Below are 24,956 nucleotides of genomic sequence, written 5' to 3'. Positions count from 1 at the left end.
GGCTCTCAATTGAGGGTAATTTTTTCCCCTCAGGGGGTATTTGGTAATGTCTGGAAACATTTTTCGTTGTCATAACTGGGGGGTGAGCCACTGACATCCAGTGGGTGGAGGCCAGGGATGCTGCTAAACATCTTACAATGCACAGGATAGTTCCTCATAACCTAGAATTATCTGTCCCAAAATGTCACCACTGCTGAGGTTGAGAAACCCTGATCTAGAGTATATACCCAGAAATGAAATTTCTGAGTCATAGAGTCTGTCCAAATTCAACTTTACTAGGTAATGGCAATTATCTTCCAAAGTCGTTGTACCAAATGAGATTTCTACTTGTTTCACATTGTCACCAATTCTTGGTGTCATTACCTTCATTACTTCTTGCCTGAACTTTTGCCATAGTCTCCTAACTTTCTCCTATCTCTCTCTTTCCCCTCATAGATCCATCCTTCATATTATTGCTGAATTAATCTTTCCCAAACCCAATTCTAATTGGGCCAAATTCCTGTAAGGTAAGTTTTGATGACTCTACTGTATACAACAAAATAAGCCTGACATTCAAGACCCACACAAAAATGGTCCACAAAAAGGGGGACTAGTTCGGTACACCTAGTAACACCAACCTATTAAGTAAGTAATCCTCAAATAAGCTCTGCCCTTTCTCTGCTCCCTGTGCCATCTTTATTGTTGAATACTTACCCTTTCTTACAGTCATTTAATTCATTTATATTTCCATTCATTCAGTTAGTCAGTACTTCTTTACTGAGCGCCTACTATGCACCAGGCAGATTCCAAATACTGGAGATACACCAATACGTAGGACATCCAAGACAGCTCTCTGACCGCTCCTCTCCTGGCTTACCCCACCATCAAACCCTCTGAGCTCAGCAGCACCCACCATAGTTAATCCCAGGAATCTCTAGCTTCTGGAGCCTAATGTTTTCCAGCCTCCAATCCTGGCCCTCATCCATCGGGTATTGTCCTTCCATCCAGGCCTGTGTTATGGGTATTTAAAGGGACTGGAAGAGGGAAGGGCCCCATGTGGGAAGAGAGATGGGCTCTTCCCTGCCTCTCCTGCCAGGGTTGGTATTTGCTGGCTGGTGCTCAGACAGGCTCTCCCTATGGGTCTTTCCTGGGTGCTCAGGCTTACTCCTGTTGCTGTCCTGCCCGGCCTGTCCTTGATGGCCATCAGGTAGATCTGGAGGAAGCTATGGTGAAAGGGCAGGACAGAAGCCACATGCTCCACATGCCAGGGCCTTTGTCTTAGATGCAGTGTAGTTGCCCAGTGAGTTGTGGAGCTCTAACTAGGGAGCCTTCAGACTGAGCTGGGTCTGAACTAAAAGCTGAAAGCAGGAAGAGGTTTTTCACTGCTCTGTTTACTTTTAGATGCTCCTTTGCACCTCACAAGAAAAAAAAAAAAAGGAACTACTGCCTTTAACCCTCTGGTTTGGGAGAAATAGTAAAAATATTTGAAAAGTAGGCCCTATGGAAAAGTTGCTAACTTCTGCCCCATTGTTTCCCTACTCTGTGTTCTGGGTCCATGTACAACAAGAGTAATGACAAGGGGTAACGGCAGTTCTTTAAAATCCCTTTTCCTGACACTTTAGCTTTACAGACTACCTTGCAAGCTTCCTTGCAGGTACACTAAGGCTAACAACTTTGTCTTTCACTGAGGTTGGACTTTGGGACACTTCAGTGGGAAGCTGAGGAAAGTCAATGGACATAGATGCTACTTTGTCTAGAGTACAAGGGAGCTGCCTTGCTTAGGTACCAAACTGAACAGGTCTCCTTAAAATTGGTCATCATGTTTCCCAATGGGTCATATTTTCAAGAGGTTTTTTTCATGTTAAATTCAAATTTATTTCTTGACCTCTGAAGACTCTGATAATTCAAAGATTCAATTTGGTGTGTTCTCTTGCCAAGCTACATCTAAACAACAGGTCTCTGGGCAGCATTTGCAGAAATCTGGTTGCCTCACAGCTAATTTAAGGTATAAAGAGGCTTTTGCACTGCATCTATGTCGATCTTGTACTAAACAAATTACCCAAATCCTGGAAAACAATTTTATTACTTTTCCGGAGGCATCATTAGAAACATGCTGAAGTCCAAGAGAGGTGAGAAGGTTGTTTATTTCTTCACTCAACCAATAAAAAATTACTAAAAGGGTATCTACTGTATACCTGGCCCTAATCTTGTTATTAGGCATACAAAAAAAAAAAAGACACGGTCTCTGACCTCAAAGTTGTTCAAAGTCTAGTAGCTAGCAAAAAGTGCCATGGTTAGCTCAAAGTCTATTGACTAGCAGAGCAATGACCAAAGTTCAGTTGGATAAGTGCCATGATAGTGCAAAGTCAGCACACAGGAGTACGAAGTAAGGTGAGTTTTGAAAGATGAGGAGTTACTTAAAAAGCAACATGGTGATGTAGAAAAGGGAACTCCAGGTAGAAAGAACAATATGTTCAGAGAAAGTCAGAGGCATGAAAGAGTATTTTGGGGTACTGCCAATGTTTCAGTGTGACTGCAGCAAGGGATTTTTTAAGGTGGAGTGGCAGGAGGTGAGAGTAAAGAGGCAGGCAGGGGCCTCAGTTGCCAGAGATAATAGTTTAGATTTCATCCTTAAGACTGCGAGAAGCCATCAAAGGGCTCTAATCTGGGAAGTGGTTTGTGTTTTAGGTATGTCACTCTGTAAGCAGTGTGAAGAAAGGATCAGAGAGGGGCAAGAATGGAGTGGTTGACATATGAATGATTTGCGTGAGAAATGCTGAAGGCCTAAACTAAGATAGTGGTAGAAAGCATGTTGAGAAGTGCATAGAATTGAAAATCTGATGAGATTTAAGCCATGACTGGATGTGGGGATGCAGAAGGTGTTGAAAGCATAAGGGAATAAGTGGTATTGGAGGTATTGCCAACTTAGTAAATTTGAGTGTGGACAGGAAGAGAAGATAAAGAGGAGAATACCCCCAAACCAAATCAATGGTAAGAGAAGAGAGAAGAGGGAGAGGACAGATGGGAAGAAAATAAAGAGGTCGAGGAATAGGATAAAAGAACCTGAGTAGAGGGAGTAAAAGAATGAGAGAGCAGCATAGCTAGGAGGTTGTGGTCCAAGACTGGGGTATTTTTTAAAGATTTTATTTATTTAGTTGAGAGAGAGGTGGAGAGAGAGATAAAGAGAGAACGAGAATGAGCAGGGGCAGGGGGAGGGAAATAGGGAGAAGGAGAAGCAGGCTCCCCACCAAGCAGGGAGCCTGATGCAGGGCTCAATGCCAGGACCCCGGGGTTAATGACCTGAGCCAAAGGCAGCTGCTTAACTGACTAAGCCATAGTGTGTCCCAAGCAAGTGTCCTAAGACTGGGGTATTTTAACTTCTGATGTCAGAGGTAGAGTAGTTTAGGGTAAAGAAAAAAAGTGTGTGTCTGGGGGTGCCTGGGTGGCTCAGTTGGTTAAGCGACTGCCTTCAGCTCAGGTCATGATCCTGGAGTCCCGGGATCGAGTCCCACATCAGGCTCCCTGCTCAGTGGGGGGTCTGCCTCTCCCTCTGATCCTCTTCCCTCTCGTGCTCTCTGTCTCTCATTCTCTCTCTCTCAAATAAATAAATAAAATCTTAAAAAAAAAAGTGTGTGTCTGTGGGACACTGTGGTTAGTATGGTGCAGAGAAGTTCACCAGAAATGAGAATACTAAATTGTTGAATGATTGATGTAGATGTTGGAGTCATCTGGAGGATGGCAGGATGGGCAGAGACCAGTGGATGGCTATGGTCAGTGGATAATAAATAGCATAAAGGAGTTATAGGAGGGGGCATAAATCTCAAAGGACAGAGATTATTTACAGAGATAATGAGGAATGGTCTAGAAGCAATGTAAGAGTTAGGAAAACCCGTATTTCTTCTGGCACTGAGATACATGGTGTGTGAGAGAACAGAATCTCTACTGGAGAGGATTTCAGGGTAAGCTATGTCCTCAATGAAGAGCCAGGTAACAATTAAGAACTAAAGATGAAGGTAACAGTCAGAGTAGATGTTGAAATGGAGAGGTTTCTGGGTTCCCTGTTCTGTTCCATTAATGTATTTATCTATTCTTGTGCTATAACTTGACTGTCTTAATTACTTTAGCCTTATAAGGAGACTTACTATTTGGTAGAGTGAATCTTCTATCATCTTCCTTAGGAGTATCTTGACTATTTTTGATCCTTTGATTTTTCCACAGACATTTTAGAGTTAGACTGACAAATTCCACAAAATAGGATCTGTTAGAATTTGATTGCAACTGCATTGAATTATCAATAAATTGCAGTATAACATATTTATAATACTGAATCTTTCAATATAGCATATTACTAACTAACTCTTAAAGGAAACCAAGAAATATTTAGAACTGAATAAAGGGAATATTCAGTATTTCTCAAAGTTTAAAATATACCTACCCTACATCCAGCAATACTACCACTAGGTGCTTAACTTAGAGAATCCTCTGTGCATGCACACCAGCAAACATGGCCAAGAAAACCCAGAGCTGCATTGTTTGTAACAGTCCCAAACTGAACACAACCCAAATTCAAAACTAGTTCAATGAGTATAATGAGTGATATGTCCATAAATAAGATATTAGTCAGCAAAGAAAATGAACAAACTTGGCTGCATACAAGTTGGATGAATCTTATGAACATTATATCAAGCAAAAAAAAAGGACACACAAGAATATATACTATACTATATGAGGCCATTTTTTTATAAACTTGAAAAAGTTATGCATAATGCATAAATAGATGATAAAAGTATACAAAATAACAGGGGGTATAAAGAAAAAGCCTGAGGGACTTTTGGGAGGCTGGTCATGTTTTATTTGACTGAGGTAGTAGTTACATGAATACCCACATTATAATTATTCCTTATTCTCTATACTTATGTTTTATGCACTTTTCTTTAGGTTTGTTGTGTTTCATAAAAACAGCTTAAATATTACTCAGCACTGTCATACTCCCATATTTGAACCTGTTTATAGTGTTTATTTTGAGGACACACATGTTCCTCTGTGCATTAAAGCAGGCCCTGGGTGTGTATGTGTGTTTTGGTAGAGATGGGAGTATTGGAGAGGGGTAAAGGATGTCACATATCATATTAAAATCTGTTTGATGAGAAGATGATCTAACAGGATTCCCCTTATGTGCAATTGACCCTGCCTTTTAAAATACATACACATTTGTATCTTTGGGGTAAATACCTAGTAGTATGATTGCTGGGTTGTAGGAAAGATACAAACATAGTGATCTGAAGAGGCACATGCACCCCCAATGTTTATAGCAGCGATGTCCACAATAGCTGAACTATGGACAGAGCCCAGATGTCCATCGACAGCTGAATGGATAAAGAAGATGTGGTGTGTACACACACACACACACACACACACACACACACACACATGAATATTATGCAGCCATCAAAAAGGATGAATGCTTAACATTTACATCGATGTGGATGGAACTGGAGGGTATTATGTTGAGCAAAATAATCAGAGAAAGATAACTATCATATGGTTTCACTCATATGTGGAATACAAGAAATAGCACAGAGGATCATAGGGGAAGGGAGAGAAAACTGAATGGGAAGAAATCAGAGAGGGAGACAAACCGTGAGAAACTCTTAATTCTAGGAAACAAACAGGGTTGCTGGAGGGGAGGTGGGTGGGGGGATGGGGTAATTGGGTGATGGGCATTAAGGAGGGCATGTGATGTGATGAGCACTGGGTGTTATATGCAACTGATGAATTACTAAACTCTACATCTGAAACTAGCGATGTACTATATGTTGACTAACTGAATTTAAGTAAAAAAACACACTGTGAGTAAACCTGCTTTCATTCATGACAATAGACCCACTCCAGAATTTTTTGATTTGACAAATATTGGTAATCTATATTAGTGGCTCTGAAATCATAGCATACGTAAAAACCATTTCAGGGGAAGACTGTCAAATTGCAAAATCTTTGGAGTCACTCCTAGTAGATGATGCAGCAGGTGGACAAATACCCCTAGAGATTCTAATATAGGTGCTCCAGGGACATAGGAAACCAACACTGCAGTGCCTACTACTTCCTTTGGTTTCAGCTTCATGAATAAAAATGGTCAATTTTATTTGACTTCTGTCCCAGTTCTAAAGCACTCCAGGGCCTCCTATTCATTAATGCCATGGTTTCTGGTTCTCTGTCCTCTGGTCTCTTCCCTCTCCAGAGCACTGATCTTATCTGATCCCTGCAGGTTGGTTCTTTCTTAGCTCCTTGACCCTCATTGTAGAGTATTTCATCTCTCTTCTCTCTTTGCAGGTAGGGTTTGTATCTTTCCCTTGCTTACTCTCATCCCAGAACGTGTAATGCTGGGCTGAATACACAATAGAGGCTTGCAGGGTGCAGTTTTGCCTCCTCAGACGATCTGAACCTCAACACCCTGTTTTATTACTCCCCAGATGAGCAGACCAGATATAGCACATGCTTTTGTAGAAAAAAAATCCCAAATAGGCTACACAGAAGATCATGAACCAGCCTTCTAATTAGATTCCAATGATATAATGACACCCACTTCAGACACAGATCTGGCTGTTCTTCATATTTCTTGAGTATTTCTATCTCAAAATTGCAAGAATATTCTTCAAAAATTACCACCATTCTCAAGTGATTGGATTTTTCAGTTTTTGGTGCTTTGCTTTAAACTTCACAGACATCCCAGCAATACTGAAAAATGCCCAGTCTTTTCTATTTCTTCATCCTTCTCTTGAATTCCTAGGTATTTTTTCAATTTGTATAGATCAATGCTTTTCCCAAGGATCCACTGAAAAAAGTAAGACAAAGTCTCTATCCTTGTGGAACTTATGTACAGGTGATGTACAAAAAAATTAAACAAGATGATTTCAGAGAGTAAAACCTGCTCTTCAGAAAGTAAACATAGAGAGTAGATATGGGTTACTCTTAGATTAGAAGATGACTGTAATGAAGTGAAAAGTTGAGCCATCCACCTGTCTGAGGGAAGAATATTCCAGGTAGGAGGAACAGTAAACATCAAGCAAGCCCTGAGGCAGGAGTGTTCTTGATGTGTTTGAGGAACAGCAAGAGGGTAAGGAGAGCTTTGGCAAAGTCATGCAGGTTAGAGTGGAAGGAAATGATGAGTTTTTTTTTTTTTTATTACAAGTAGAATGGGAAGCCAATGGAGGGTTTCAAGCAAGGAGGTTACAGGATCTTGTTTTCATTTTAAAAATATTTCCTTTATCTTCTGTGTAGGGAGTAAGATGGAGAGTTCTATGAGAGATAGCAGAAACCACTTTAATGCACTTAAGCAGAAATGCTTGCAAAGGTGTTGAAAGAGCCAGAAGAATAAAATTCCAGGATGAATTTCCAGAACTGTTTTCTTGAATAATACCATAGAACTGGTATAATCAGGGGGATTGAAGAGTGAGGAATCCATAGTCCTGATAGCTGGCTCTAGGACTACTCTGGCTCTGCTGTGATCATCACAAATTTTAGCTTCAAGATCACACTGCCCCATTCTCCATCTATAATAAACAAAGCATATATCTCATGCTTTGCCTTTTGATACCCACAAAACTAGGAACTATACCTTGGGACCTCTATTATTGCTGCTGCAGAAGAAGCAAAAGCTTCCAAGACTATGCTCACTAGCAGAAACCAGAAACCACAGAAGAAGCAGACTCCACCTCATATCCCCTTTCAAATCTCATACAGGTTTATTTGCTTTGGCAGAGGCTAAGTTATCTGTGGAATCCAGGCCATAAGGGCAGAAGTTCAGAAAATGTAGATTAGCTTTCCAAACTCTATCATTCAGTAAGGTTCCCTGTGATTGGGGTTGGAATGAGGGTCAAGTGAGCTAATCTATGATATTTGCCAGAGTGGAAATGGGGAGACCAGTTAGGAGGCTGTTGTAGTTGTCCACTTGAGAGATGATGGTGGCTTGGACCAGAGCAAAAAGGACAAAGGTGTTGAAAAGTGGTTAAATTTGTATTTTACTCAGAAAATAGGACTTGCTTATAGATTGGAGCAGGGTTGGGGAAAAGAAGAACAAAGTGTGAAGATTAATCCTTCCTCCCTCTGCCCACCCACCCAATTTTCTTTGCAACCTTCAAGTCTGGTTTAGGAGCCCCTCATGTATATCACAGTATCACACTGTATTGGAATCCCTTGTTTCATCATCTTCCTTTTTTCTAAACAATCATTTCCCCAGGGACAGAATTTGTATCTGGCTGTGCATGGCACAGTGCCTGGCACATGGGGCTCTCTCAGTAAATTCTGTTATACGAATGAATGAAGGAATACTGGATCGCATTGAGCTCACCACCTCAGTGGCCCGGGGAATTTCTCTGTCCTAAGGGCCCCTTATGACTCCTTGCTTATTGCCAGCGTTGCCAGGTGGGCCTACATCTTACAGTGTGCACTGTGAAACCATCTGGGTAGCCAGAATCTGGAATCCAAGAGAGGAGCATGGGACTGAGCCATACTCAAGCCAACACATATCATGTTCAGCTAAATATCCCCCTTGCCATCCATGGGAGTGATGGCCCCGAGCACACAAAGCTGCTGACAGAAAGGTATAAATGCTGAAGCTGCTGCTATAGAAACTACCTGAAATGTAACTGAAAAGTAAAGGGGAAACATTAGTGAGTTCACTATGGACTGAGAACTTTGAGCAAAATTATATTTGAAACACTTAAATTTGGTGACAACAATAAAACACCAAGTCCAATCATTATAAATTACAAGGTGAAATAACAAGGTGGTTCCATGTAACTCAGGTGTTTGACACCCCTACTGGGTAAGCCAGAAACTATGCTTTAGATCTTCCAAAGAAAAACTATGACTAGTAGTCAGTTGCTTTGTAAATTGCCACTTCTAAATTAAGGGGTAAAGTAGTCGTTTAAATACTAATTTATTGTGATTCATTGAGCTTGATAGTTTGTATACTCCTCGGGGTTCTAAACCTTCCTGGAGCCTGTGTAGGAAAGGGCCTTTTCTCATATCCTGGATTCCAGGAGGTGCAGGCTGGGACAGACATATCTGGGACACATTCCAGGCACCAGCTCCTCCTGGCCTGCATTATCTAATCCTTCCATACACCTGCCCCTGCCTTCAACCAGAGCAACACAGCTCATCTCAGGAACCATGAATAAGGCCAGCCTGCTCCAATGACCCACGTTTTTCCTTCTAGCCTACTTCAGTAATCCATATTTTTCCTTCTCACTTGTCCTATCAACTGGCCAGAAAGTGGCCACCTAACTCTGGAAGATCTTCCATTCTTTGAGAATTGACTGTGTGCTCAGTAGTTTTAGGTGCTTTCCATGAATTAACACTTTACCCTATAAAGAAGTCCTGTTATTATCTCACTCTAGAGATGAGGAAGCTGAGGCACAGAGAAGTTAGGTAACTTGCTTAACACACAGCTAGTGAGGGGCAGAGATGGGATTCAAACCCAGGCAGGCTGCCGTTAGTCTAAGCTCTGACTGCCATTATATCATCTCCCCTCCCAGCTGGAAAATGGGAAGAATGATAATATCTATTTTACAGAGCGGCAGTAAGGATTAAATTATTATCATTAGTCCTCTGGAGCAGGGTGGTCATTTTCTGACTAGTGAGCTGGGTTAGAGAGTACATTTTGCAAAGTAAGTTCCAGACATAAGCCTCAAGCTGAAACAAGCATTTCCACTTTTAAAAATAAATCCAAAGTGAAGTTCTGCATAAACAGAGTACCATAATAAAGCATTTCAGTAGAAAGAAGCACTTTTAACACGTCTACACTTAATGGAACACAAGAAAGGTCACTCTGACTTCAACTCAATGGCTGACTCCTAAATAGGATCTACAGGTCTACAGTGAAGCTTTTCCAGACGTAATAGCTTTTGGAAGAGGTTTATGCACTTGAATGTGTTTGCAACCTGTTCCAAATGCCCTTTGTCCTACTTCAGTCATGCTGGTACTAACAAACAGAGCCTTGGTGGCTGTTTGTCTGCTAAGGTATGTTGACCATTTATGCTCCACCTCAACTCACTATACTCCATGTGGGAGAAACAAAGTCTAGAGGAACTAATTCACAGTAATGAGCAATGTTCTCATAAACAAGATCAGGAACATAGAAACTGTCAGAAGAGCTGTGGTGGGTTCCTGTTATCTTATTTTATGGAAATTGGCGCTGCCCAAATAATGTTATACTCACCTCTGGTTTCTATGCTAGCCCACTCTGTAAATTCAAGGGATTAAATGGACGTAATATGCCCACATCCTGGAGAACAAGCTAGAACATGGCTCATTTCTTTAAAATCCCATAATATCCAAGAACAAACCAATGGCTTAAGTTAGGCTCACAAGCTAAGAAATAAATTAAATATATAGTTCAAGCAACCATTCCCCATGGATTTGACATTTCTGAAAAAGAGAAAGCTGTAACAGGAGAGCAAATGCAGCTCCTTGCTGATTAAGGAGGCAACATTCAGTTCAGTGGAATTGATCAATTGTAGACTGATTTTTTCCACACTCAGACTTCTACAATGTCAATTAGTACCTAAAATGATTTCTGTAATTTGTCTTTTAGGATGTCAGGTGTTAAAATTACTTTTCAGTGTAACCCACACAAACTCTGATTGGGTTTATCTGTTTATTTGTTAAATGGGATAGGAATTCAAGGAATAAATCATGGAGGGCAGAAAGAGTTTATTTTAAAAATGAGACAGAATATGGAGAGAATGCAGCTACTTATGCAAGAAATGAAGCTTACAGATTTTTTTTAAAAAGATTTTATTTATGTACTTGAGAGAGAAAGAGAGAGAGAAAGAGAGCACAAGCAGGCAGAGGGGAAGAGAGAGAGGGAGAAGCAGACTTCCCCCTGAGCAGGGAGTCCTATGTAGGGCTCGATCCCAGGACCCTGAGATCATGATCTGAGCCAAAGGCAGATGCTTAACCCACTGAGCCACCCAGGTGCCCCTGAAGCTTATAGACTTTTAAGGGAAATAAGACACACACACACACAAACACACACACACTTCTAATAAAAGGTACTATGTGATCAGGGCACAAAGAGAGCCACACAATGCATTTACTCACAGGTGGCTTTGGCTAGAAGAATAGATGATATTGGATTTTTTTTTTAAGGATGGGATTTTGGAAGGAATATCTGAATATCTGCAAGAGAGAGTTGCTCAGGGAACAGCCAGTAGCCCCATTAGGTTGGAGCCGAGTGTGCATGACAGGAAGGGCAGGAAGAAGCTAGCTAGAAGGATAGGTTGGAGTCAGATAGTAATGGTTAGATGCTGAAAGGATTAAAGAGGGGGTGAACACCAGAGGTGAAAAACCAATCAGAAGGCTACTGCAAAAGTCTAGCTCAGGGAGGGTGCCTGGGTGAACACTATTGGCGTTCAACTCTTAGTTTCGGCTCAGGTCATGATCTCGGGGTGGTGAGATGGATCCCTGTGTCAGGCTCTGTGCTCAGCAGGGAGCCTGCCTGAGATTCTCTCTCTCTCCCTCTGCCCCTCCCTCCTCAAATAAATAAATCTTTTTTTAAAAAAGGTCTAGGTCAGGGATGAAGGCTTGAACTGGGGTCAGCAGCATTGGCTTGAAGAGAGCACAGTGGGAGAAGCATCGTGAAGACAGTTTTGGAAGCCAAACTGAAAGCTACAATCAGCCTCACATAAAAGCCTAGATAATCAGAGGAGCTAGATGGCGGAGGAGTAGGAGACCTAAATTTCGTATGGTCCCAGGAATTCAGCTGGATAGGGATCAAACCATTCTGAACACCTACAAACTCAACAGGAGATCGAAGAAAAGAAGAGCAACAACTCTCTGAACAGAAAAGCGACCACTTTCTGGAAGGTAGGACGTGCGGAGAAGTGAATCCAAGGCGATATTCGGGAGGATAGACGGCGGGGGAGGGGCCTCCGTCGGCCGCTTCTGGCAAGTGATAGAGCCGCGGAGCACAAAATCGGAACTTTTAGGAGTCAGCTCCTCTGAGGGACGTCACTCCAGTGGCTAAGCGGGGGGTGGAACCCTCCGGGACAGTGTGGTCTCAGGACCCTCAGGGTCACAGGAAGACCGGGGGTGCCTGAGGGCGGCAGAGCTCCCAGGTAACGGAGCAGGGAAGCCGGCTGCAGAGGCGGAGCCCAGGCGCGGGCTGTCAGCTCGGGGTTGCCATAAACCGTGATCCGCGGCACAGTCGGGCCCCTGCTCCTCCAGCAGGGACCCCACAAGCGGCAGATCCGGGGAGACTCCCCTTCCTCCCCCGGGAGGAGCCGCGCGGGAGTGCACCGCAGGGATCTGCTGGGTTTGGAGACTCCACCCGGGGTCGGGTGCCAGAGATAGAAACGCGCGGTCACAGGCCGGGTGAGCACGGAGTGCGGCCGGAGACCGGGGAGACGGGAGTGACTGACGGCTTTTCTCTGGGGGCTCACTGAGGAGCGGGGCCCCGAGTTCTCGGCTCCTCCGGGGCGGATATTGGGAGGCCGCCATTTTCACTCTCGTCCTCCAAAGCTGTACGGAAAGCGTGCAAGGAACAAAAGCTCTGGAGAGCAAACCCAAGCAGATTACTTAGCCTGGACCGGCAAGGGCGGGGCAATTCCACCTCCGGCAGAGACATTTGGGAACCACGGCAACAGGCCCCGCCCCCAGAAGATCAGCGAGAACAGCCGGCCAAGACCAAGTTTACTGATCAATGAGAACGGCAGAACTCCAGTGCTAGGGGAATACTACACATAGAATTCATGGATTTTTTCCCATGATTTCTTAGTCTTTCAAAGTTAATTTTTTTTAATTTTCTTTTTTTTTTGAATTTTTCTTTTTCCCTTTTTCAACCAACATCTCCTCAATGCCTTTTTTAAAAAATCTTTTTTATTTTTCATTTTTAGAGTGATATATTCTAGCCCTTCATAGTACTTAACCTTATTTTTGGTATATATATGTTATTCTCTCTTTAAAATTTTGGGATACAGTTTCTTCTAACAGACAAAAATATACCCTAAATTTCTAGTGTATGGCTTTGTTCTATTCTCCTGCCTGATCACATTCTCTCCCTTTTTTTTTTAATTCCTCTTCTTTCTTTTTTCAACCAACTTCTTATCAATTCCTTTTATAAAACCTTTTATAATTTTCATCTTTACAGTCATATTCCATCCCTTCATTGTATTAACCCTTATTTTTGTACATATATAAGTTTTTCTTTCTTTAAAAATTTGGGAGGCACTTTCTTCTAACAGACCAAAATAGGCCCAAAATCTTGTGTGTGGCACTGATCTATGCACCAGCCTGCTCATATTTGATCATATTGTTTTATTTTTATCTTTTTCTTTTTTTTTCTTTTTTCTTTCTGTCCCTTCCCCGCCCCCCCCACCCCAGTTTCAGGTCTCTTCTGATTTGTTTAGTGTATATTTTTCTGGGGTTGTTGTTACCCTGTTAGCATTTTGTTCTCTCATTCATCTATTCTCCTCTGGACAAACTGAAAAGACGGAAAAAATCACCACAAAAAAAAGAACAAGAGGCAGTACTGACTGCCAGGGACCTAATCAATACGGACATTAGTAAGATGTCAGAACTAGAGTTCAGAATGATGATTTTAAAGATACTAGCTGGGCTTGAAAAAAGCATGGAAGATAGTAGAGAAACCCTTTCTGGAGAAAGAAAAGGACTAAAATCTAACCAACTTGAAATCAAAAAGGGTATTAATGAGGTACAATAAAAAATGGAGGCTCTAACTGCTAGGATAAATGAGGCAGAAGAGAGACTCAGTGATATAGTAGACCAAATGATGGAAAATAAAGAAAGTAAGAAAAAGAGAGATAAACAACTACTGGATCACGAGGGCAGAATTTGAGAGATAAGTGATACCATAAGACAAAACAATATTAGAATAATTGGGATCCCAGAAGAAGAAGAAAGCAAGAGAGGGGCAGAAGGTATATTGGAGCAAATTATAGCAGAGAACTTCCCTAATTTGGGGAAGGAAACAGGCATCAAAATCCAGGAGGCACAGAGAACCCCCCTCAAAATCAATAAAAATAGGTTAACACCCTGACATCTAATAGTAAAACATACAAGTCTCAGAGACAAAGAGAAAATCCTAAAAGCAGCTCGGGACAAGAGATCTGTAACCTACAATGGTAGAAACATTAGATTGGCAGCAGACCTATCCACAGAGACCTGGCAGGCCAGAAAGGACTGGCAGGATATATTCAGAGCACTAAACGAGAAAAATATGCAGCCAAGAATACTATATCCAGCTAGGCTGTCATTGAAAATAGAAGGAGAGATAAAAAGTTTCCAGGACAAACAAAAACTAAAGGAATTTGCAAACATGAAACCAGCCCTACAAGAAATATTGAAAGGGGTCCTCGAAGCAAAGAGAGAGCCTAAAAGTAACATAGACCAGAAAAGAACAGAGACAATATACAGTAACAGTCACCTTATAGGCAATATAATGGCATTAAATTCCTATCTTTCAATAGTTACCCTGTATGTAAATGGGCTAAATGCCCCAATCAAAAGACACAGGCTATCAGATTGGATAAAAAAAACAAGACCCATTGATATGCTGTCTGCAAGAGACTCATTTGAGACCCAAAGACACCCCCAGATTGAAAGTGAGGGGGTGGAAAACCATTTACCATGCTAATGGACACCAAAAAGAAAGCTGGGTGGCAATGCTTACATCAGACAAATTAGATTTTAAACCAAAGAGTATAATACGAGATGAGGAAGGACACTATATCCTACTAAAAGGGTCTATCCAAAAAGATGATCTAACAATTGTAAATATCTATGCCCCTAACATGGGAGCAGCCAATTATATAAGACAATTAATAACAAAAGCAAAAAAGCACATTGACAACAATACAATAATAGTGGGGGATTTTAACAACCCCCTCACTGAAATGGACAGATCATCTAACCAAAAGATCAGCAAGGAAATAAAGACTTTAAATGACACACTGGACCAAATGGACTTCACAGATATATTCAGAACATTCCATCCCAGAGAACAGAATACACATTCTCCTCTAATGCCCGTGGAACATTCTCCAGAATAGGTCACATCTGAGGTCACAAATTAGGTCCCAACCAGTACCAAAAGACTGGGATCATTCCCAGCATATTTTCAGACCACAGTGCTTTGTAACTAGAACTCAATCACAAGAGCAAAGTCAGAAAGAACTCAAATACACGGAGGCTAAGGAGCATCCTACTAAAGAATGAATGGGTCAACCAGGAAATTAAAGAAGAATTTAAAAAATTCATGGAAACCAATGAAAATGAAAACACAACTGTTCAAAATCTTTGGGATGCAGCAAAGGCAGTCCTAGGAGGAAAGTATATAGCAATACAAGCCTTTTTCAAGAAACAAGAAAGGTCTCAAATACACGACCTAATCCTACACCTAAAGGAGCTGGAGAAAGAACAGCAAATAAAGCCTAAACCCAGAAGTAGAAGAGAAATAATAAAGATCAGAAGAGAAATCAATGAACTAGAAACCAAAAGAACAGTAGAAGAGATCAACGAAAGTAGGAGCTGGTTCTTTGAAAGAATGAATAAGATTGATAAACCCCTGGCCAGACTTATCAAAAAGAAAAGAGAAATGACCCAAATAAATAAAATCATGAATGAAAGGGGAAAGATAACAACCAACCAAAGAAATAGAATCATAAGAATATATTATGAGCAACTATATGCCAGCAAATTAGATAATCTGGAAAGAAATGGATGCATTCCTAGAGATGTATAAACTACCAAAACTGAACCAGGAAGAAATAGAAAACCTGAGCAGACCTATAACCACTAAGGAATCAAAAATCTCCCAACAAACAAAAGCCCAGGGCCAGATGGCTTCCCAGGGGAATTCTACCAAACATTTAAAGAAGAATTAATACCTATTCTTCTGACACTGTTCCAAAAAACAGAAATGGAAGGCAAACTCCCAAACTCGTTTTATGAGGCCACCATTACCTTGATCCAAAAACCAGACAAAGACCCCATCAAAAAGGAGAATTACAGACCAATATCCTTGATGAACATGGATGCAAACATGAACATGGATTCTTACCAAAATACTAGCCAATAGGATCCAACAGGACATTAAAAGGATTATTCACCATGACCAAATGGAACTTATCCCTGGGCTGCAAGGTTGGTTCAACATCCGCAAATCAATCAATGTGATACAATACATTAATAAAAGAAAGAACAAGAATCACATGATCCTCTCAATAGATGCAGAAAAAGCATTTGACAAAGTACAGCATCCTTTCTGGATCAAAACTCTTCAGAGTACAGGGATAGAGGGTACATACCTCAATATCATAAAAGCCATCTATGAAAAACCTACAGAGAATAACATTCTCAATGGGGAAAAACTGAGAACTTTCCCCCTAAGGTCAGGAACACGGCAGGGATGTCCACTATCACCACTGCTATTCAATATACTATTAGAAGTCCTAGCAATCAGACAATAAAAAGAAATAAAAGCCAACTGAATTGGCAAAGAAGAAGTCAAACTCTCAGTCTTTGCAGATGATATGATACTTTATGTGGAAAACCCAAAAGACTCCACCCCAAAACTGCTAGAACTCATACAGGAATTCAGTAAAGTGGCAGGATATAAAATCAATGCACAGAAATCAGTGGCATTCCTAAACACCAACAACAAGACAGAAGAAAGAGAAATTAAGGAGTCGATCCCATTTACAATTGCACCCAAAACCATAAGATACCTAGGAATAAATCTAACCAAAGAGGCAAAGAATCTGTACTCAGAACTATAAAATACTCATGAAAGAAATTGAGGAAGACACAAAGAAATGGAAAAATGTCCCATGCTCATGGATTGGAAGAACAAATATTGTGAAGATGTCAATGCTACCTAGAGCAATCTACACATTCAATGCAATCCCTATCAAAATACCATCCACTTTTTCCCAAGAAATGGAACGAATAATCCTAAAATTTGTATGGAACCAGAAAAGACCCCGAGTAGCCAGAGGAATGTTGAAAAAGAAAAGCAAAGCCGGCGGTATCACAATTCTGGACTTCCAGCTCTATTACAAAGCTGTCATCATCAAGAAAGTATGGTACTGGCACAAAAGCAGACACCTAGATCAATGGAAGAGAATAGAGAGCCCAGAAATGGACCCTCAACTCTACGGTCAACTAATCTTCGACAAAGCAGGAAAGAATGTCCAATGGAACAAAGACAGTCTCTTCAACAAATGGTGTTGGGAAAATTGGACAGCCCCATGCAGAAGAATGAGACTGGACCATTTCCTTACACCACACACAAAAATAGATTCAAAATGGTTGAAAGACCTCAATGTGAGACAGGAGTCCATCCAAGTCCTAAAGGAGAACCCAGGCAGCAACCTCTTCGACTTCAGCTGCAGCAACTTCTTCCTAGAAACATCACCAAAGGCAAGGGAAGCAAGGGCAAAAATGAACTATTGGGACTTCATCAAGATAAAAAGCTTTTGCACAGCAAAAGAAACAGTCAACAAAAGCAAAAGACAACTGATAGAATGGGAGAAGATATTTGCAAATGACATATCAGATAAAGGGTTAGTATCCAAAATCTATAAAGAACTTATCAAACTCAACACCCAAAGAACAAATGATCCAATCAAGAAATGGGCAGAAGACATGAACAGACATTTTTCCGAAGAAGACATCCAAATGGCCAACAGACACAAGAAAAAGTGCTCAGCATCGCTCGGCATCAGGGAAATCCAAATCAAAACCTCAATGAGATACCACCTCACACCAGTCCGAATGGCTAAAATTAACAAGTCAGGAAATGACAGATGTTGGCAGGGATGTGGAGAAAGGGGAACCCTCCTCCACTGTTGGTGGGAATGCAAGCTGGTGCAGCCACTCTGGAAAACAGTGTGGAGGTTCCTCAAAAAGTTGAAAATAGAGCTACCATATGATCCAGCAATTGCACTACTGGGTATTTACCCCAAAGATACAAATGTAGGGACCCGAAGGGGTACGTGACCCCGATGTTTATAGCAGCAATGTCCACAATAGCCAAACTGTGGAAAGAGCCAAGATGTCCATTGACAGAAGAATGGATAAAGAAAATGTGATACACACACACACACACACACACACACACACACACACACAGACAATGGAATATTATGCAGCCATCAAAAGGAATGAAAGCTTGCCATTTGCAATGACATGGATGGAACTGGAGAGTATTATGTTGAGTGAAATAAGTCAATCAGAGAAAGACATGTATCATATGACCTCACTGATATGAGGAATTCTTAATCTCAGGAAACAAACTGAGGGTTGCTGGAGTGGTGGGGGGTGTGAAGGATCGGGTGGCTGGGTATGGACATTGGGGAGGATATGTGCTATGGTGAGCGCTGTGAACTGTGCAAGACTGTTGAATCACAGACCTGTACCTCTGAAGCAAATAATACATTATATGTTAAAAAAATAAAATAAAAAAGAAGATAGTAGGAAGGGAAAAATGAAGGGAGGGAAATCGGAGCACGAGATGAACCCTGAGAGGCTATGGACTGTGAGCAACAAACTGAGGGTTCCAGAGGGGAGGGGGTGGGGGGATGGGTTACCCTGGCGATGGGTATTAAAGAGGGCACGTACTGCATGGAGCACTGGGTGTTATACGCAAACAATGAATCATGGAACACTACATCAAAAACTAATGATGTAATGTAGGGTGATTAACATAACATAATAAAATTTAAAAATATATAAATAAATAAAAAGCCTAGATAATCAAGAAACACTCTTTCTCACTGTACCAACATCTAAAGTCTTTTCTCAAAATGGGAATCAGTTATGATAAAACCATAAACGAGTAAATGAGAGATTAGTATGGGATACCCCAGTTGATGGAGTCAGGGAGTATAATACCCATGCAGTTACTTCAGGGGCTTATTTGATCATTGGAAAGCCATGCACGCAGTGCTGAAGAAGGATGCCGATGGCAGCAGCAGACAGCACAGCTGGCAGTGTGCTCTCAAATCTGAGACAGTCCTATGCCAGTGCCCTCCCCACTCCATACCCTCAATAGTTCCTTGAATGGTATTTATCCTCACCCTTAGTCCAATTGCTCCAAGATCCCATCTGGGCATGAAGTCTCCATAATTAGCAGGGTGGTCTCAGAAACAACTTTTGTGTCTGCATTTCTACTGTTTGGGCTTTTTAGAATACTAAAACTGAAGTTTGGAAAGGACTTCACTGTTCAGCTGGCTAACCCATCTGAATCCTCTCCATAAATTTCCCACAGCGTAGTCATGTAGTCCGTCTTTGGACATCCCCAATGATGGAGACCTCATTCCATTTTTGGCTTGTCCTAAATGTTATTTCTCTGTATCAGCCCTTCTCTAACAATTATTGTGTCACTACTCGACTGTGTAACTACCCTTGGTGTCTTTACTAACTGGATCTCATTTAATCCTCATAATATCTAATTTTACAGATGAGAAAACTGAAGATCAGAGAAAGTGATTTGTCTAAGGTCACACAGCCAGTGAGTGGCAGAACTGGGATATGAGCTCCTAAATCAATCTGACTCTGATGCTCCCTCCATTAGAACTTAGTCTAAGCCAAAATCTGTCTGCCTTATAACTGCCAGAGTTATAACATCCCCTCCTGGAAAGAGGGTGGCTCTATGAGGTACAGTTGGAGATGTAAAATCTTCTGGATCTCTTTCATCACCAAAACACTTGAGAAATGCTGAAAAGACTATCAAAATAAAATGAGATGAAAACACAGAGAGAGGCAAACCATAAAAGAGACTCTTAACTATAGAGAACAAACTGAGGGTTGCTGGAGGGGAGGTGGGCAGGGGGATGAGTTAAATGGGTGATGGAGATTAAGGAGGGCCCTGGGTATTGTATGCAACTGATGAATCATTAAATTCTAGACCTGAAACTAGTAATACAGTATATGTTAATTAAATTGAATTTGAATAAAAAATTTAAAAAAATTTAAACAAATAAAAAGGCAAACAAGGCTGTGCAGCAAAGCCTTCTGATAGAGTGACTGTCCTTACTTTCTCTGACTCCTCTAAACATGGCAGTCAGTCTTCTACTCCCTCAGTGCTCACCAATGAGCCTTCTAATCGACAAATATGATGGCCACTTCCAAATCCTCATCTTTTATGAAACTCCAACTTCTGGAAGTTTTCTCCTCCCTTAGAGTCTGAGATACTTCCTTACAGCTGGACTGGCTCTTAAAGGAAGAGTAAGAATGTGCTGTGCAGAGGATAAGTACACATATTCAAACTCCTACTCAACATTATCACTTACATGCCTAATAGTCAACGCAAACATAAAATGTGAAGATTATTCTTATATTACATCATACACAAAAATTAACTCAAAATGACCTAACTAAGACCTAAATGAAAAAGTGAAAACTATAAAACTCTGAGAAGAAAATACAGGACAAAAGCTTCAAGACATTGGATTTGGTAATAATTTCTTAGATATAACACTAAAAGAACTGGCAACAAGAAAAATGATAAGTTAGACTACATCAAAATTAAAAATCCTTGGACATCAAAGGACACTATCAAGAGAATGAAAGGGTAACACCCAGAGTGGGAAAAAATAATTGCAAATCATCAGTGTAGGACACCAAGTTGGTGTTGCAGACTACTTGGATGTGGGGAAACCCCACCCCAGACACACACATCTGGTGGCAGAATTGTTATGAATGTGGTAGTAGTGTTTTGTATGAGTGGAAAAGGAGACAACAGGAGGGAAAACTGGGGCTTCTCTAATACAGTTGGTGTCGGTGAAGTGAGATTTCCTAGATGGGCCCTGGGTCATGAAAACATGTGGTTTGGGAAAAGAAAGGATGAAAGGGTGGGGTATAATGAACTTTTGACTCCTAGGTGACCACACGGTTACCCTTGGTGTAGAGTAGCAGCTGTGCTGCAATCGGTTACCAATGGAATTTAGAGATGGATCCAACTCCTTGGGAATTGGTTCACTAGATACATAAGGAAATGCAAACTAATAAGAAAAAGGAAAATATTCAATCCCTTGGTTGTTATTTGTGATACCTAAAATGAAATTAAAAGAGTACTGGGTCCAATCTTATTGCTAGACCAAGCTCAGATTTCAGTCAGTCTGAGCTTTGGCCACTAGCTTTAAAGCCAAGAGAAAAATTATGCAAGGACAAAAGAAAGTCCCTCTATGATCTCTGGTCACCAAGAAGGTAGTCAATGTTGGTGGAGGACAAAACCAAGAAACTACTGAAACCAGAGTGATGCCTGATGGGCTGAGACCCCAAGACGGAGGGCTTCAGGCCCCTCTCCAAGAGGATTCTTGGCTGTGCATGAGAAAGAATTCAAGAACAAGCCATTTAGAGAAAGGGACAAAGATTTATTAAGTCTAGAAGTAAGAAAGGACCTACTTCATAGACAAAGTAGTGGTCTCTAGTACCAGATGAGGAAGAAGACCCCCCCTTTCCTCTAATGCAGGGTTTTATAAGTTTTTAAAATTAGCTAACTGTATAGGGAGGGGCTTACTCTTTAACTTTGGGTTTATCATTTACATTGGGCAGTTAGTTGTTTCACTGTCTTAGGGCTATGAAATTATCCACAGGGAGCAATTTTAAGAATGTCCAGGCTTTGTGGCTTTTACTGCCAGAGGGAGTGGGATGTTGCAGTCTTCCATGAGTTGGATATTGTGTCTCATTTTATAACCTGCTGACTTTTAGGTTAAGGGTCAGCCTAAGACCAAAATGGCTTTACTTTGGTCATCTTGTCTCCTGAGTCTCCCCTCCTTCCTGCCTCAAGAGGATACAGTGTGAAAGAGTTGTTTCATTTTGTGAATAAGTATCATCAGCTTCCTGAGAAACCTTTATTGAAATGGATTATGAGAAGGACTAATTTGGGGGCTGTGTCTTTGGCTGTGAGTGCTGCAGAGTGGAAGTGTTAGAGGCAGTTAGTTAGGTCCTAACAGGAGGCCTGGAGATCAGCAAAAAGGAAGTCATTGCCCACTATGGGGAAAGTCAGAGGCCTGTCCTGGCAACACTTGACAAGAAACTGGATCAAACCAATGGGGGGGGTTCCATGACAGGGACCCCAGACCAAATAAGGAAGAAAAAGCATGAAAACCTGCTTCTAAGAAATCCCTGTCTCAAATGATTAATATTTCACCCCCTTGTGAACAACTGTCAGTAAAAGATAGAAACCTAAACCCCAGCACTTGCATATCTCTGTCTCCGTCTCTGTCTCTCTGTCTCTCAAACTTGCCACCTCTCACATCTTGAGAGTATACTTTTGCTTTAATAAACTTTACCACTTGTGTCACTTGTCCACAGTATTGTGTCTGTCCTTGAATTCTTTCTCCCTGAAGAGACCGAGAGCTGTTGGTGACATTTTTGGGACAGGCTGGGTCGGGGCCTCAAAGTCCAGGGTTTCCCCAGTTCACCAGGCAACAGAAGAGTCTGTTTGGGTTGATGCAGGACCCACATGGCTTACTATTGAACATTCATAGATGATGGCTATATGTGATTCAGACACACAGGAGATTATTCCCAAGGGAACATCTAGTCTGGTGGACTGGATAAAAGCCACTGTAAGACCTTTTTATCCTGAGAAAGGGGATTCACCCCCTGTGAATGCCACCTTGAATACCCCCAATCGAAGCTGCTGATATGCTTTGTATGCAAGCCATGTGGACTGGTTTTATGAAAGCTGAAATATTTTATCCACTGAATATGCCAGTTACTCAGATCATGATAAATGCTGTGGTTAAAGGGGCCTCTTTCACCTGGGCACCCCCCAAATCTTACTGCTACAAAGCAGAGGGATAATTTAGGAGCCTTATTGAACTTTCTGTCTCAGCTTCCCTTCACTGGTCTTATAGATGCTAATAAAAATATTAGGTTAGTTAACATGAGAATAGGAAAAGGCAAGGGGAGGGCCAAGGGATTTCCCAAAAAGTGGAAAATTTTAAAGTTATGATGGAATAAGGTGAATAAGACAAATATTGATAGGAATGAAACAAAGAGGAAAAAGAAAGGGGAGAGTCTCAGGATTTGTCCTGCAAGGTAAAAATCTTTAGATGGTTAAGAAATGGGATGAATAAAATGGACATTGATGGGGTTAAAATGAAGGTTTTAATATAGCACTACCAAAAGTTGGGAGGGCCAAAAGGCCCCCTTGCTGGTCCCCTAACATTAAAATGCTCCTAACAAGTCTAGTCTATTTATCCCAGTTTGAAAAACTTTTAAAAGCATAAAGGCTGAGTTTATAAGAGAAACCTGACCAACAATTGCTTGTGTTTCTGGCAGTGGTTAGGCATTTTAATCAAGTTAAAGACTGACAAAAAGGGCCAGGGGCACTTGGCTCAACCCCTTAGTGGACATTCAGAGCTTTTTGTATAAAAGTGGGTAAAATGATTAGAGGGTGGAAAAGAGATTTTCAGGACTCATTGACATAGGAGTCTCATGCATTGTGGTACCAAAATCCATTGGTGAAGCCCAGACATAGGCTATAGTTAGAATGAGAGAACATTAAAAATATAAGTTAACAAGATTATGAAAGTTGAGAGAGGGAGGCAAGATGGCAGAAGAGTAGGGGACCTCGTTTCATCTGGTCCCTTGAATTCAAATAGATAACTATCAAATCATTCTGAACACCTATGAATTCAACCTGAGATGTAAGAAGAGCATCTAGAATTCTACAAATAGAAAAGCGACCACCTTTTTTGCAAGGTAGGAGGTGCAGAGAAGTGAATCTGAGGGGATATATTAGAAGATAAATGGTGGGGGGAAGGGAGAGTCCGTAAGCTGGCTACCAGAAAACGATATAGCCCCAGAGTACAAAACTGGAACTTTTAGAATTCTGCTCCAGTGACAGACATCCCTGCCTGAAAGGTGCTTAGGTGACGAACTGGGGCAGAATCCTAGGTGGGACAGTGTGGTCTCAGGATCCCCAGGGCCACGGAAAGAATGGGGGTGCCTGAGCCGGCAGAGTTCCCAAGCACTGGAGCAGGGAAACCGGCTATGGAGTGGGCTCTCAGCTCGGTATGCCATAAACCTTGAACCAGGGCATGATCAGTGATCGCCCTCCATGCGGGAACCCTGCAAAAGGCAGAAACACAGTGACCCTCCACCTTCCCCCAGGATAATCGGTGCAATGTGCAACGTAGGAGTCTGCAGAATCTGGTGAACAAAAAGTGAAGATTGCTTTTCTCTGAGGGCTTACTGAAGAGAGGGGGGCTCGATCTTTCAGCTCCAGGGCTGGGGATCAGGGCACAGCCATTTTCATCGTCTGAAGCAGGGCAGAAAACCTTCAGAAAATAAAAGCCACAAAGAAGAACCCTAAGCAGCTTACATTGAGCCTGGCCCCCTGGTAAGGGGTGATGCAACTCTGCCCAGGCAAAGACACCTGAAAATCAGCACAGCAGGCCCTTCCCTCAGAAGACCAACTGTAACATCAGAGGAATACCAAGTTTATCAAGCACACATAACTGCAAAACTCCAGTCCTAGGGGAAAATAGTATATAGAATTCGAGGTGCTTTTCCTCATGATTCTTTTTCAGTTTAAAATTTTCCTTTTCTTTTTTCCCTTTTCAATTCGTTTCTTATTTTATCAACTCTTTGTTTTTAAATCTTTTTTTAACTTTACATTTACATTTTGTAGATATTTCTTCATTTTGGGCTTACTTTCACTGTATTCAGTTCTATTTTTGTATATATATATATATACGTTTTGCTTTCTTTACAATTTTGGGATTTAGTGTCTTCTAACAAACAGAACAAAATACACCTCGGACTAAGTGTATCATCCTGTTTTGTCCACCTGGGAGATTATATTCTCTCCTTCCCCCCCTTTTTTTTTTGGTTTCTGACCTCTTCGGATTGTCTATTTCACTTGGGTCATGGTTGATATTTTTTATTTTGTTCTCTTGTTCCTTTTTCTCTGGGAAAAATGACTAGAAGGAGGAATT

Source organism: Mirounga angustirostris, unplaced genomic scaffold (genome assembly GCF_029215605.1).
Source record: "Mirounga angustirostris isolate CCGP_5_RB_7025 unplaced genomic scaffold, mMirAng1.0.hap1 SCAF_11, whole genome shotgun sequence".
Taxonomy (NCBI): Eukaryota; Metazoa; Chordata; class Mammalia; order Carnivora; family Phocidae; genus Mirounga; species Mirounga angustirostris.
The sequence above is the reverse complement of the archived record's forward strand: the minus strand, read 5'-3'. Positions refer to the sequence as shown.